The sequence below is a fragment of the Ambystoma mexicanum genome, chromosome 4q (assembly GCF_040938575.1).
Source record: "Ambystoma mexicanum isolate Mex_15411 chromosome 4q, UKY_AmexF1_1, whole genome shotgun sequence".
In the NCBI taxonomy this organism is placed as follows: Eukaryota; Metazoa; Chordata; class Amphibia; order Caudata; family Ambystomatidae; genus Ambystoma; species Ambystoma mexicanum.
This window is the reverse complement of record NC_090928.1, coordinates 593,967,547-593,980,633: the sequence shown is the minus strand read 5'-3', so window position 1 is coordinate 593,980,633 and position 13,087 is coordinate 593,967,547.

Sequence of the window (13,087 nt, the reverse complement as noted above, 5' to 3'; positions counted from 1 at the left end):
CCAGGGGGCGGCCGCAGCCGATGATGGTGTCTCCCCCCGGGAAGAGCACAAGGTGAAAGCCCAGCACCGGAACAATGAAGGTGAAGCGGGGGCGCGTCTCAGCGCAAGCCCCCGCAGTGGCGGTCGGTGCGGCGAGGCCTCCCAGGGAGGGGCGGCCGATGCCGATGATGGTGTCTCCCTCCAGGGAGGGCGCAGGGCAAACGCTCGGCGCCGGAGTGATGGAAATGAAGCGGGGGTGCGCTCCGGTGCAGGCCCCTGCAGCAACCACCCGCGGGATCGCACACCCCAGGGGGGGCGGCTGCAGGCGACAGTAGGTTCACCCCAAGGGGGGGCCGGTTTATGCCGAGTGTCATTGGCCCCCAGTTGGTGACCCGGGCCAGCGGGCGCCGCGTCCCGCCTCTGTGAGAGCCGGCAGTGAGGGAGGTGCGGGAGCCAGGCACACGCGCAGGCCCGGACGGCCAACCACCAGCCGGACAAGATGTGCAGAGCTTTGGGTTCCCGGGACCGATTCAGGCCGCGATTGCAGCAGGACATGCAGGAAGGGCACATGAGCAGATCCACGAGTTTTGGGTTGCAAAATGATGTGGCACCACAGTTGATGGTGGATTGCAGCCGGAGCCCCATGGAGCTTAAGGACTAGGCAGCCATCTTGGGCTGCTCAACAGCGCCACCCCCCATCCTTATGTGAGTAGGTAAAGATCATTGCCCGGTAGACGCTGATGTGGGAATATTACCCTGGCGGTAGATGGACAAATGATGAGATATGAGAATGAGTTTGGGGCACCACAATTTCCTTTGTTAGAAAAGGGAGGGGCCAGGCCACAGTATACACCATGGCCCCAAATGGACAGAAATAATTTAAAGTGCAAACTCCCGAGTTTAACTTCCGGCACTGGAAAATGGATACATGAGTTAGAAAAAAATGACATGAGGTTATACATTTGCTATAGGGGATACTAAAGGTCTTCTAATGGCTATACTTGGTGAGAAAGCTGATGACGTATGGACACGGGCATGTTACCCTGGTGTGACTACAGTCAACACCACGCATTATGGAGCGCCATTTAACAATTGTAGAGCAGCGATTTGGAAAGCGCTTCGAGTGCTATATACGGACACATCCAATGTGGGAGCTATAATGACAAGAAAGATGAAAGAGGGAGAGGATATGTTGCTTTACATTCAAAGTTTTCAAGATGCTTGGACGCTTGAAATGCGCGAGGCATGGGGGAAATCTATACCTGTGTTTTGTCATATATTATGCCAAGGGTTGCCAGAGCAAGTACAAAAGCAGCTCAAGAAATTAGTGGGTATAGAAGCTAAACCGTGGTCGGAAATCCAGTTGACCGTTGCACATTATTGCAGACTCCTGCAAGAAAAGAATCGCAAAAAAGACGATACGCGAAAAGGTGAGGAAGCAAAAAACTGTCCAAATACATCATTGAAGGGGCAATGCTGATAAGTGCAGGCGGATCAAATTCACAGCAGGCAGTGAACATGCAACAAGAAAATAACTAAAGACAGTTTGATCAGACAAATAGTGGATATGCTCCATGAGGACCGGTATGTCGAGGTAGAGGTTGGCAAGGTAATCAAGAGAATTGGCAGAATAATCAGGGAGGTTTTCAGAATATGCTAAAAGGGTTTTCAGAATACACAACGAGGTAATCAGAGGTAATCAGAATATGCAATATGGGCAGATGGGGAGACCACCGCCTATATGTTGGACATGTGGAATGACAGGGCACATGGCTCGAATGTGTAGAAGCCAAGGGATGGTGCAGAATGATCAATTTTCAAGACAGGGAATGCCTGCATCTTCTCAGCAGAGCGGAAATTGATTTGCGCAAGATCAAACAGTGCAGCAGCAAGTGCCGAGAGCGCAGCAAGGCTTGCAATCACAGCAAATGGCAGGTAATCAACAGCAAGGACAATTGCAGCAATCTGCTATGCAACCTCAGCACAACACAAGCACAGAACCACCAATGACGCGTAGAATAGGAGGCGTCACCGTCGATGGAGGAAATCCATTGACGGGTGATGGAAGGAGACTGTACCCGCAATAGGACAGCTCACTGGGAGACCTGATGTGTACAGTCCTATCTGTAGCGCCGAATCCTCATGAGGAACCGAGGATAGACGTAAATATAGGCGGCAAAGCGTTTTCGTTCTTAGTGGACATGGGTGCAACACGCTCGTGTATACGTGAGGGCACATTTTTAATGTCTGGCAATGCGATGAATACTCAGGGCTTTATAGGAGCAACAAGTCGAGTTCCTTTTACAGAACAATGACCAGTCTCCATAGGAGAATATGATATGAAGGTGCCACTGCTTTATTCAAGGCAAACACCTGTAAACATATTAGGACAAGATTTGATGACAAAATTGAATATGACCATTTTGTTTACAGACGAAGGCATAGTATGCTCGGCACCGGGAATGCATTATTTAAACTTGTGCGAAATGATTATGGCATTCGCAGGACAAATAGCACCTAGGGCGATACCACTTGAACCCGAGGTGTTCCATTATGGGATACACATTCTGTTAACATGGCTACTAGGTCTAGTAGGTAGAACCATGAGAATACCAGATGAGTTTGTATTTTGGCCTCAGATACCCATGGATGAAGAGGAGGGGCACATTTTTCCTTTAGACATAGAAGCAGCTACTGTACGAGGAAACATGGCTTTGCTTGATGCAACTGACGATAAGGGTAGACGATGGAGCATAATAATTGCCATTGAGGAAGGCTGCAGAGTGACTGATGTCACTGATGAGGAATTATTTGGAGAATACCTATCTGATGATTTTGTTATATTTGAAATATGCATTACTTGTTAGGTAAAGGCAATCAAGAGAGAAGTTCCCCAGAAAATGATGCTAGCAAAGAAGCGTCCTGAATATTTTTATGAAGATATAGCAAAAGTGCCAGTTTCCTTATGGACCACTGGCCCCTATGACGTAGGCCTACTGAAAGGATTTGGAGAAGTAAAAATTAAATTGAAACCAGGAGCAATTTTACCTCGAGCACGACAATATCCCATGTCTCGAGAGGCAGATGAAGGCATTTTCAAGATGATTTCTGCCATGATGGAGCAAGGTATTTTAGTGACTTCAGAGTCACCATGTAATACGTCAGTGTACACTGTGAAAAAAAGTAAAGAGGGGTCTTGGAGACTAATACAAGACCTTCGACCAATAAAACTAATTGTAGAGGCCGAGTTCCCTTCAGTCCTGAACCCGTCTATAATTCTGTGTAATATACCTGTTGATGCACAATATTTTATGGTGATTGACTTGAAAAATGCATTTTTCTCAATCCCATTGCGCAAAAACTCACAAAATTTGACATTGTTTACTTTTAGACAAGTGCGATTAAAAATCACAAGGCTGCCCCAGGGGTACTGTGAGTCCCCATCACTTTTGAACAGAGTCCTCCAGATGGACTTGAGCAATATTGCTCTAGACAGCGTTGTGCTGCAATACGTAGATGACATTTTACTTTGCAGCACCACAGAAGAATGTAGCGGTGATTCTGTTCAGCTGATGATTATACTTGCTGACAAAGGATATAAGGTTGACAAAGAAAAGTTACAATATTGTCAACAAGAAGTGTTGTACATAGGCCAACTTATTACACATGAGGGAAAGAAGGTCACCCCTGAAAGAGCGGAGGCCATTTTAAAAACAGCCAAGCAACACATGATAAAACAGATGCAGAGTTTTCTAGGACTATGTAATTATGTCAGGGCATGTGTCTTTGACTACAGCTCATATACAAGGCCTCTCTTACAGGCCTTGAAGAAAGCACAGGAAATGCAAAAAAGAATTGTGTGCACTGAAGCAATGGAAGAAGGGTTTGATTAATTGAAAAAAGCAATCTGCACAGCCCCAGTTCTAGGTATCCCCAATCATGCAGAGGAATTCTTTTTATTCTCGAATACAGATAGCACTTTTATGAAAACAGTACTCACTCAGAGAACCACATTGGGATACAAGCCCCTTGCATACTACAGTGGAATTCTGGACCCAGTAATGGGAGGTCACTTTCCATGCGAACAAAGTTTGGTGGCCGCCACGTTCACCATAGAAAAGGCTACAAACATAGTGATGGGATGTCCTATGATGTTATTTGTTGAACACACATTATTTGCCATTTTGCAAAAAACAAAAGGCACATTGACTTCTCAAAGGGCTTCTGCCTATGAGGTAGTCATATCAAATCCAGCAATTAAAATAGTTTGATGTAAAATAGTGAACCCCGCTGTATTTATAGCTGAGCCAAACACAGAAGGGGAGCCCATGCATGATTGCACAAATTATGAAGAGTGTTGTGATAAGCTCCCTAGAGTAAAGGAGAATGCACTCGCAGGGGGAGAGACTGTGTTTATTGACAGATCGTCGAGAATCGATCAAAATGATGGACAAAGATACACAGGTGCCGCTGTGGTGAAAAAGCTGGAATTTCGAGTGCTCGTTAGTACCTGATTGCCATATCATTATTCAGCGCAAGCTGCAGAATTATTGGCCTTGATACTTGCTATCGAGAATCACACAGACCAGGAAGTAACAGTGTACAGCAACGCCGCCAAAGTGACGTTGATGGTGCATGCAGGATTACCGTGCTGGAAAAGGAGGGGCTACCTCAGAGCGAACAGCACGCCAGTGCAGCATGCAGCCTTATTGGGCTCATTAAGACGCTACAACTCACAGTGGGCATAGCAGTCGTTAAATGCGCAGCTCACACGAAAGGGACAGATTTTATCTCGCGTGGAAATCAAGCAGCAGATGCTGAAGCCAAGTGCATAGCAAATACAGATACAGGGATAATGAATATTGAAACCATTGATGTGAATGAAAGAATGAATGTGATGATGACTGTGGTTGAAGGATGTAATCATATGCCTAAAACACATAGTGGAGCTCCAAGGGGGGGCACCGCAAGAGGAGAAGAATTTGTGGAAGCGAAGAGGGCGTTCTGTAAACCCCTCTGAAGCATTGTGGTGACAAGACAGCACTGGTAAACCAGTGATGCCTATAGCCTTATGAAGGGTGGGTGGAGCTAGAACAGCTACACTACCTAGCTCATACAACTTGGGAGAATCTATCTGTAACTTTTGCTCAGGATTGGTTCAACCTAATGGAACATGTTGCTTTTTTTAAGGTGAATTGTATTGTTTGCCAACAATTCACGGCTGGGCATATACTGCGCATAGTGAGGGGAGTCATCCCAAGACGCAATGGCCCATTTCAGCACTTGCATATCGGCTATGTTGACATGATATAAGTTTGCAATGGACACAGATATTTGTTTGTTGTAGTGTGTCCTTTTTCTGGATGGATAGAGGCAGGTCCATGCACACACCCAGACTCTACCGGTGCAGATAAATAGTTAGTGCAAGAAGTATTTCCTAGATGGGGAGTGTGTGAAGTAATGAGATCGGATAATGGACCTCACTTTGTTAATACAGTTTTTGAATAGATCAGTTTGTTGCTTGATATAAAGCACAGGTTTCTTTGGTTTATCATCCGCAAGGAAATGAAATGGGATCTGTGAGAAGCTCAATGGCCTGTTAAAAGAAAGAATAGCCAAGTTGAAGCTTACTATGAAGAAAGGGTGGTTGCATTGCCTACAACTGGCATTATATATATATATATATATATATATATATATATATATATATATATATATATATATATATATATTGTTATTATTATTATTTTTATTTATTTATATGCATTGAGGAGGCAGCCAGGTTCTGACCACCATCTTACGCCTCATGAAATTGTGACAGAAAGGTGAATCAGAACACCTTTAATGCCTCCATCTATAGTTAGAAGTGATGCTCAGCCAACGTCAGAAATTTTAGGATTGGAATTGCAAAACTATTTGAACTGTTTGACATCCAATTTTTCTGTAATTTCAGAACAGCTGCAGAGACGAGGGTGTAGGACAGTACAGAACACAGAAGGAGATGCTTCAACAACCTAACCTCTGGAGTTTAAACTTCCCAAATTATACCCGGGAGATGCGGTCCTAGTTCGAAACCACACAAGGAAAAAGTGGGTCGAGCCCAGATTCAACGGTCCTTTTATGATTGAGGACGTAATGCCATCTGCTGTCAAATTGCAGGGTAGGTGCAATTGGATTGCCTTGGGAGACATGAAAATCTATTCTGGAGAAACCCCTCTGCCCACACACCTCATCGAGGAAGCTACAATCATCGGGGAAGAACCACAGCACGTGCAGACGAGATCGATGACGAAGAGGAAGGACGCATAACCTGACAAGAGGAAAGTGTGAAAAACCATTTCGTTGGACTGTGGCTTGATTTTGGAGACTCCCTTTTGAGCTATAAATAAAAGGGTAAAAGGACACATTCAAACACTATGTGCATCTTAGTTGCAGAGTAAGGGAAGATCTGCATTCTAAAAGCCACAGTAGCTGTTGACTTTGGACTGAGGCATGCGTAAGCCTTGATAAGAATAAGGATATGCCAGATTCTGAATGTGGACACAGCAATTGGAAGAGGGCACAATACACTGATCCCTTCTAGGCGAAGTTCTTGTTTGGTTCTACTCATGGTGTTGCCCAGTGATGACCTTTCTAGGCATGTGCTTACTTATTTTGAGTTGGTATTGCGCCCGTATCCTGCACTGGTGGGGAGAATTTGCTGCAATCCAGCTTTTATTAAAAACGCTGACAATGAAAAGCTCATAAAAAGATTGCTCATAATCATCACTGAAGAATTTTTGAAGTTGCCTGATTACAGTGAAGAAAACACAAATGCCCTTATCAGCCGACGCAGCACATAGACTGGTCAGAATACCCGCATCCTGTTGAGAGGCACACTGATGTGCACACATTTCTTAGAGACCCAAGAAACATTGCAAACTTGTATGTAATCCTGGAAGGAATAATAATCCAGGTGAGCATCCATTCGGAACGAAATCACAGAGCAGTGTAGACATTTTCCTCAGAGGGACAGATCGAGGAAGTGAATAAAAGACAATACCTTTTGCTCACCCTGACAGGGAAGCAACATGTCATCTGGACTGAAGCAGATTCGAGGCATCAATTGGGAGCTGATAAATAAGGCAGAGCTTGTAGAGGCTTACAGAGGTTGTTTTTCTTCATGATAAAGGAACATTTGCATCCCAACTGGCAATGCAACTGGTTCCAGAAAGAAAGACAAAGTCATTTCTTAAACATCCAGAAGGCAGATAGTTGATCGAGGACGAATGCTGAAAGAAGACAGCAGTTTCCAGAAGCCATCTACAATGCAGAACCATTATAGTTTGTTTTTCCTTCCTTAGCATCAAATGATCGAGATGGGGAACTTCAATAGTAACATTGTATTGCCCCACTGAGAACAAACACACATTGTCCAACAAGTAGATGTTGCAAGATAACTTACCACTGCAGAATCTACACATGCATTATATTCATACTTACATTGCTTTCACTGACGGTAAAAACAGCCTTTTATATAGGAGAAAATGGGGCGACGACTCCTGCATATGTTTCTGAGCAGAAGGAAAAGGTGAGCATGGCAACTACAAGGCAGCCTAGACCCTTCATAGTTATTCCTGTCCCAAGAAAAGATGGGAAGATACCTGAGCTTGAATTGGATGTTGTTAATAATCAATCATACACAGCACTTGTTTCAGAAATTGCTTTAAACGCCGGAGACAGGGTTGGCGGATCAGGCAAGGTAAGGGGTTAATAAAGGTTGAGCCTACACAGAAAATGCACGAAGACACACCAGGTCCAGTGACAATAGGCCCAAGCACTAGTCTCGCGCAGCGATGATAGCAGAATCTTTATGGCCATTTAGAGCTGTTGCTAGAAAAAGACAGATGGATAAAGAAAGACTTGCTGAACTTTCTACTACGCAGGGAACCCAGCCGGTTGTTCCTGCAAACAAACCAGCCAGAAGAAGATATGTTGATACATTCAGGGATTTGGTCATAGAAAACTACATGAAGAGTTTTAGAACCAAGAGAAGTACCCAAGCAGATAATTACAAACTAAATGATTTTCTGGACAGCACAGCATGCTTGGGAAACAACATATGGTACCAACACATGAAAGAAGTTGGAAGAAGAGTGTCAGATGAAGAATGCTTTGTATGTGCACTCTTGCCATACAGCATGGGGAAGTCCAAGATCTTCGTAGCTTGAAATTGATGTCCTAACTGCATACTGCATAGTGCACCTAGCTTTCTGTCGTACAAGAGGCCAGTTTATTGGTCGAACAGCCTCTCTCAAACGGGCGACTGAATGGGCGGAGCCAAATGAAGATGACTATGTTCAAGATATAAAGACAAGAAACAATGCCAAGACAAAGAATATTGTGATCAGATATGAGAAACCTGGCATAAAAGGAACTGGAATAAGAAGAGAGTTAAATACAAAATTGAAAGTTCCAGGAAAATCCAGAGAAGACATCTGCAGATGGAAAAACAGAGGCCCTATGCAGATTTGGGGAACTGTCCTATCACTAGATGGCTGAGAAGAAGGAGTAGTAATCTGCAGAGACTGAATAATCATGGGTCAATACCAACCTTCAATCGAGAATGCACAAATGTTGTGTAAACCATTGTGGCTAAAACATGCTAAACTACTGACATGGGTCGAAGACAGAGGAGGACCCCTACAGATGGTACCATTGGAGAGTTCTAAACTGTGCTTCAGGAACAATGGTACAAGAAACATGGAGGAGAATCAGAACTGTGGACGAATCTTCGATGCACCAGGAACGAATATCAAAACAGCACCAGGAACGAATATCAAAACAGCAGGCTTTGTGGACCCAAAGCCTACATCATAATGCCTAAAGATTAGGGAGGCATCTGCACATTGGTGAATGTTCATGTTCCTGTGTTGGTGATTCCTAAAGGTGACCTGAACATTAATAGGTTTCCAAAAGCAGATGTACTGTAGAGCTGATAAATCGGATGAAGAGAGAGAATTACTTCTTTGCCAAATCAGTAGAAGCCTTTGATGCCATTCCCTATGAACATAGACTGTTCAGCCAGACTTCTTCAGTGTTCACAATGATTTTTATTCCAAGGATCCAGGTTGGAGCAAATACCAAGTGGCTTCAGATCACCAGATGGGAATTACTACAGATGATTAATACTACCATGAAGGGATTCAATGCAATCAGAGAAGAGATGAGTGCCATACGACTGATGACCCTCCAGAATAGGTATGTCCTGGACATGATCACAGATATGGATGGAGGTGTTTGTGCCAAAATCAGAGAATCATGTTGCACATTATATCTTCTCATGATGACGAGAATGGAACCTTGAGAGAGGCCATAGACATGCTGATGAAGCTTCATGGCCAGATGATCAAAGAGGTTGAAGACATTGCTGATGACAGCTGGTTTCGATCACTCTTCTCGTGGGTTCCACAATGGATTTGAATTTTGAATTTTGAATTTTGAATCATTTGTACCTGACAAACGTATTCGTATTTGGGCGCAGGTGGAACAATTAGCATTTGGACTGTCATTCTCCAATGTGGTAAATAAAGTGCCCCTGTAACTATTTCTAGTGGGAACTATCAGCAGAACAGATGGGTTTTCAAGGCCCTATGAAATGTCATGAGTGTCTTAATTTCTCGGATATATCCCGGGAACTTATTCCATAGTCTAGGTACGTAGACCCCAAATCTACGGTCTCCTTTGCTCACATATTTTGAACGCGGAACCTGAAGTAGATTCTTCTCACCTGAGCGTAGCTGCCGGCTAGGAGTATAGTTCTTTATTTTATCAGATAGATATCCTGGCCCCAATTTATTCACACATTTAAAAACCAGGCAAAGAGTTTTAAACTCTATTCACTCCTTCAATGCTAGCCAGTGTAAAGATCTTCTCAAGTTAGTGATAGGTGCAGATTTTGTTACCTTGCACACTAACCTAACTGCATAATTTTGGACCATTTGCAATCTATGCAACTGGAACACTGGTATTCCTGACAGCAATGCATTGCCGTAGTCCAGTCGCACGTTAACAAGTGTCCCCACAACCACTGCTCTATCCTTGTTTGCAATAAATGGCAGAATGAGTCTCAATAATCACAGGGTGTAGAATGCTGGTTGCACCTTTGTGCAAATCTGCGCTCCACAACCCATATTGTCTTCCCATACGCAGCCCAAGGTTTTGATTTTCTTAGCAAAGTTGATCTGAGCTCCTAGGAAGCATGGTGGCAATATCTGAATATTCTGTTGAAGAACATATTTGGAAGCAAATAATGACACTTCCGTTTTGATTGGCACACATCCAGGCCTGTACCTCCTGTAAACACTGTTCTACGATCATAAATATATACTCAGATCTCTGCACCTTGAGGAACACCTGTGTATCATCCGTATACGAATGAAAGTTTATATTATGTTTCCTAATTATATCCATAAGCAATTTCACATATAAGTTAAAGAGCAAAGGTGAGGGTTAAAACCCCTGAGGAACCCCACACATTTGTAGACAGATTCCCACAGGAAATCTCCAAGCCGCAACCTTCGTTCCCTTCTAGAAAGGAAGGACTCAAACCACTGAAGGGCTTGTTCCGAAACTCTTCCTACTGCCTTCAATCGTTTCAACAAGATCCCATGGTCTACCATTTTGAATGCGGCAGACAGGTCCAACATAACCAAAAAGGACATATCCCCCTGATCTGCCGTCTTCAATAGGTCATTCCATACTGTCAAGAATGCAGTTTCCATCCCGAACCCTGGTCCAGTAGATTTTCACAGTCCACGTGTTCTTGCAGCTGGGATGTCACCATTTTTTCTAGAATCTTTGCCAGCCACGGCAATCCTGCCACTGGCCTTTAATTTTGAAGATTCTTATGATCTACATTAGTTTTCTTTAACAGCGGAGTAACTACAGATTTCTGCAAAATTTGAGGTACTGTGCTTGATGTTAAAGATGTATTTACACATTTTGTCACAAATGGGGCAATGTCTGAAGCTACTTGTTTGGCTACTGAAGATGTGATAGCATAAAGCACATCATTGGTGGCCTTTAACTCGGAAAGTAGGGAGCTAACCCTCCCCTCCAAAACGTCCAGAAATACAAATGAGTTATAGCCCACCTCAGTATCTCGACTAGGAGCCTCAATTTCCTCCAACTCTACTTTCATAGCCACATCTGGATTCTGAATCCCTGAATTTTCCAGTCTAGTAACCTCTATTGTCTCTGGGTGATCCTGTGAATCTGTTAGCATGATTTCAGCAATTTTTGGTTGTATCAAATCTATTTTGATATATGGATGGCAGATATGTTCAAATGTCTTGAGCTTTGTTATTATTATTGATTATGTGTGATCAAAATAATAATTTCACAATGCAAGAAGACAGTAAAGAAAGCAATAGGGATGAAGATTATGATGGATGTTGAACCAGTATGGAAGCCTAAAGATCTGACTGATGAAGAAATCAGAGACTTTGTGAAGGCCAGTATCCATGCACCCGAGGGAACAATGTTCCTGTATCTAAAGGACCATAAGAAATATGTGGGAAGATGGATCTATTGCAGTCCATGTGGACAGTGCATGCTCATGACATGGAACGAAGATGAGCATGTGAAATCAGCCGGATGATTGAAGGCAGTCATAAAAATATGGATCCCTAAGAAACATATCTTCAGACCAGGATGTCTTGGGGTAGAATAAGATGTGAGAATGGTCGATAAATCGCCCAGAGGGGGGAGTGTAGAGGAGGAGCCCAGTACCTCCACTCCAACTACCCCACCTACATTACCTGAAACGTATGAACCAAAATATGTGACATATACTGAACAGCTAAACCAGCAAAGAGAAGAGCGTGGACTCTGTGCAGTACCCATATGAATACCTATACCTAAGAGAATATGGGAGGTATAGTACCCATTGAGGAAACCATACCTGCATCCAAGACAATATGATGGCCATTTGAACAAGATTCCTGAAGAAGCAGAGAAATTAAGTGGCAAAGATGAATGGTGACATCATGCAAAGTTGAATCGCCCCCATATAGAAGGATAACCGGACCAGAGAGGCAGACGATTCATAAAGCACAAGAAGGTACCATGATAAGTGACATCTTGGGATCAAGATGACAAGACTTATGACACAAACCTGATGACGATACTTAGTTTAAACGTGTACAGATGCCATGAAACACAAGCAGCAAAGCAATCATGAACCTAGCTATGTGCTTTTAAATAGATTACACCTCAGCAAGCGCCAACATATACTTATATATATACCTCTATAGGCATATGGACTAAGAAAGGGTGAATGTTTCCGCTACGTATATAAGCAATACTGAACAAAACAGAAGGCCTCATTTCAGTGTCACAGTCAAGAAAAGCAAATGAATTAAACAGAATAAGAGTTCAGCTAAGGAGTTCACTGAGCCAAGAAAACCAAGGTCTTATCAAACTACGAATTGAATGAAATTGGATACAATTAACATGAACGAACAGAAGCTCCTGTTCAGAGAGGTCAAGCAAAAACAAAGACGTCAGAGGACTATTGAAAATAAAATCAAATACACAAAAAGGCTTTCATGGCATCCAGTCATGTGATAGAAGGAAGTTGGACGAATGAGATGATCACACCTACACACGGAAACCGGCTAGTGCCCATATTCTTTAAAAATTCTCAGAGAAACAGTAAAAACTCAAGGCCAACTTCAAAGCACTAATTGACTCTGGACCATTGAGCTGATGATGGATGATATTTTAATTGGTGGGAAGCTGGTGCCATGACGAGCTTATACGTACCTGGTTGCTCAGTCTGCATGCTGCTCACGTAGGTGGAAAAATACTGATGGGGGTTAGAAGCCAACCAATTGTAGGGGACCACGTAGTTGGGGGTCCTATAGTATATGTAGCCAATGGGACATCATACATTTAGTGTGGCCATTTTTAGGGGAGAGCTTAGTTGCCCCATCTGATGTTAACTATCCACTTACCTCTTTCTGTTACTCTATACAGATATGGAACCTATGCTTAGTTATTCTCTTAGAACCAATCCCACCTCCCGATAGGTTTTTGTAGTTTGCCACGTAGGATGACGTTGGTA